Genomic DNA, 3768 nt, shown 5'->3' on the forward strand with positions numbered 1-3768 from the left:
CGCACTGGGCAAGCACACCTAAAGTCGCATGTTCTCACTGTCTAAACAATGTAGTGCATTGCAAATTGTTTTGTTATGATGTACCATCATGCCTTCCCATGACCGTTCATCCGATCGAGAGAGGGAGAGGGAATATAGTATCACACTATAACTGCTACTACTACCACTACTCAATTAATCGGCCGCTTGTTTCAATAATAGTTGCAAAAAATTTACCGGCTGCTCTTTTTTAACCGGGCTAGCCCCCTGTCGGTGTCAAAACCGACGGATCTCGGGTAGGGGGTCCCGAACTGTGCGTCTAGGCGGATGGTAACAGGAGACAAGGGACACGATTTTTTTACCCAGGTTCGGGCCCTCTCGATGGAGGTAAAACCCTACTCCTGCTTGATTAATATTGATGATATGGGTAGTACAAGAGTAGATCTACCACGAGATCAGAGAGGCTAAACCCTAGAAGCTAGCCTATGGTATGATTGTTGTTCGTCCTACGGACTAAAACCCTCCGGTTTATATAGGCACCGAATAGGGTTAGGGTTACACAGAGTCGGTTACAATGGTAGGAGATCTACATATCCGTATCGCCAAGCTTGCCTTCCACGCCAAGGAAAGTCCCATCCGGACACGGGACGAAGTCTTCAATCTTGTATCTTCATAGTCCAGGAGTCCGGCCAAAGGTCATAGTCCGGCTATCCGGACACCCCCTAATCCGGGACTCCCTCGGTAGCCCCCGAACTAGGCTTCAATGACAACAAGTCCGGCGCATAGATTGTCTTTGGCATTGCAAGGCGGGTTCTTCTCCAAATCCTGTGTACCTATTTGAATAGTGTCCGGCTTCTTGTAAATATCGCGCTCCTTGGCTTCCACGCCCAATAATGGCCATCTTCCACGTGTTGAATGAATGCGAAAAGCCAGGGTATTTTTACATTTACCCCCCTAGCTGCACAAATGAGTTGCCTATATAAGAGACGAGGATCTAGATCTAAATCACACCTCCTTCCCTTCGCGAGCTTTCATCAGAGCGCATCTGACAGAAACCCATTCCATCATGGACAGTCGACGCGGCTCCTCCTCTCGCCCTCCTAGTCCTCAACCTGGAGATTGGGAGAGATGCTCCGTCCCGCACAGCGAGTTAGTGACGCTCCAAACCAAGGGGTTTCTTCCCCCAGCCTTTATGGTTCCAGTTCGAGCCGGACTCGCCACCTATAAGGGCGGAAAACAGGCGGAGAGTGTCCCCAGTCCCTCCCGAGGAGAGAGGGTATGCCTTGTCCTTATTTGATAAGAGGGCTTGGATTTCCAATTCATTCGTTTCTCCAGGGGCTCCTGGAGTTTTATGGCCTCCAGTTGCACAACCTTACGCCTGCCTCCATTCTGCATATTACGGGATTCGCGGCCCTTTGCGAGCTGTTTTTGGGCATCGAGGCTCATTTCGCGTTGTGGAAGAGATTGTTCTGCCTCGTACCCCGTTCTCAGGAGGGGTCGATATATCAAGTGGGCGGCGCCGAACTATGGCGCATCGCCGGGACCGGATACCTATCCGGAACCCCGAAGAAGGCGTCCGAAGACTAGCCTTCGGAATGGTTTTATATAGAAGACGTCCCCCTGCCGGACCCTATTCGGATCGGCCTCCCGGAGTTCAGTAATGCTCCTCTGAAGAAACTCCTAAGCTGGCGTCCGCGGAGGTCCCAGAGGGAGAATGACAGGGACGTCCTTTACCTGATGAGCCGGATAAGGTTGTTGGCCCATTCCGGACTGACCATGATCGGAGTCATGGCCATATGCATCATGCGGAGGGTGCAGCCGCTTTAGTACAAAGGCCACCCCATGTGGGATTTCAATGGGGAGGATGACGCTACCCGCTGTGGCCGTAAAGGACCGGAATCAGTTGTTGTTCTGACGGAGGCCTCGTCCGCATTATACAAGGGAGAAGAGGAGGATTTCCTCCGCGTCAATCCCCAGGGCGGATTTTCTACGTATGATCCTCCAAGCTGGGTAAGCGGACACTTCTTTATGCCCATCCATTCCATATTCCCATGGTTAAGTACCTTATCTTATGATTTTGACGCAGGAATTGCGCCGGGCCGTAAAGGATATAAACAGCCCACCTCCACAACCTGAGGATCCGGAACGGTCCCTCGATCCGGCCTCCCAAGAGGATCCGGACATATCTGTGGAGCTGATCAATGGGGTATTTTACCAACTGAGCATCGATAATTCCTTGGTTGCCATTACGGCCGATTACCCCGGAATATTTCCAGCCTCGCAGGTAATTGAGACCGAAATCGCAATACTTTAGAAATGATCCCTTCATGCTTGTCTTTGACCATCGTATATCAATGGTGTTTTGCAGGGGGAGCCCTTGAGGCGGAAGGCCGAACCTGCGGTGGTTAGCCAACAAGGGGCAGCAAGGCCAAGTAGGCTGAAAAGAAGTGCAGTCCGGATTGAGACGCCGGCGCCACGGTATGGCGTGCTGCCTTATTCCCAAGTTTTATTCCCGGAAGGTATACTAACGCTCGTGCTCTCTTCAGGAAAAAGAGCGCTCGCCGGACTATATCCGGAGAGGATGCCAATCGAGCCTCCACCAGCCAGGCTCCAAAGCCAGGTCCAGAAGTGGAGGCGAATACGAGGCGTGCGTCGGACGCTCCTCCGACAAAGGATGCCGACGGACTATCTGCCACCAATTCCGAGGTGGAGAGTGCCATGAATCACAGGCATTGCCGGACTGTTCTTCGTGACGCATGTCTCTCCCAAGAGGCATTGGATGCCTTCAATTCAGGAGATGCGCACCTTCGTGCCACTCAAAATGGTCTAGCCAGAGCCACGGAGCAGTATGTGAAAGACATACGGGTGAGAAAAATTGATGGTTATATATGCCAGTAGCCCCCGAGACTTGAAATAGTTAGAATAATTGAATTAAGGATCATTTATTGTGCAGGATCTTACAGAAAAGAATACCCAACTATCCCAGGAGCTTGAAGAGTGCAAGGCCCAACTTGAGGCCGCACAAGCCGCGCTAGGGGAAGCCAAAGAGACCCCCTCTGGTAATATACGCTTTAAAAGATAAGTATGTTGTAAAGTGCGGCGTGTGTCTAAATTTGACAATAACATTGCAGATGGCGCCGGGATTGATCCGAACAAGCAACAGCTCTTGCCTCGGTTAAAGGCTGGCGAGAACATGCTTACGAGGGTGAGGCAGGAGAAGAATAACCTCCAAGATGCCAACACCCAGCTGGGTGAGGAACTGAAAGATGTTCGAGCACAGCTGTCTGACTCCGTTAAGGAGAATCGGCGGCTTCGACGCGGCATTTTTAGGAAGTGCTTAAATGAACTTTGAAAAAAGAGTTCGGCGAGGAAGTCCATTAACAGAGTTATGTCTGTAGGTGTGCTCATAGGCCGTCCTGCAGAGGAAATGCCCGGTTCTTCGGGTGACCTTCTTCCCGAGCTCTTACAACTACACGAACGAGTTCGGCAGGTGATGAAAGGCGTCGCCCAGGCCTTGTGGCCATCTGTCTCCCTGCCCGAAGGCCTTGGGGAGCTTGCGGAGAGGCTCCAGGGAGCGCGGCGGCGCTTCCGATTATGGAAGATATCGGCATGCCGTCAAGGCGCCAGGGAGGCATGGGCCATGGTGAAGACGCGGTACACGAAGGCTGACCCAAACCACATGGCCGAGGTAGGACCTGTGGGGCCCGATGGGAAGGAGATCCCTGTGAGCTTAGTGTACGGCCACGTAGAATTGGCCGCAAAGTATTCCCCACAGGACTGTGAACTAGA

Source organism: Triticum dicoccoides, chromosome 6B (assembly GCF_002162155.2).
Source record: "Triticum dicoccoides isolate Atlit2015 ecotype Zavitan chromosome 6B, WEW_v2.0, whole genome shotgun sequence".
In the NCBI taxonomy this organism is placed as follows: Eukaryota; Viridiplantae; Streptophyta; class Magnoliopsida; order Poales; family Poaceae; genus Triticum; species Triticum dicoccoides.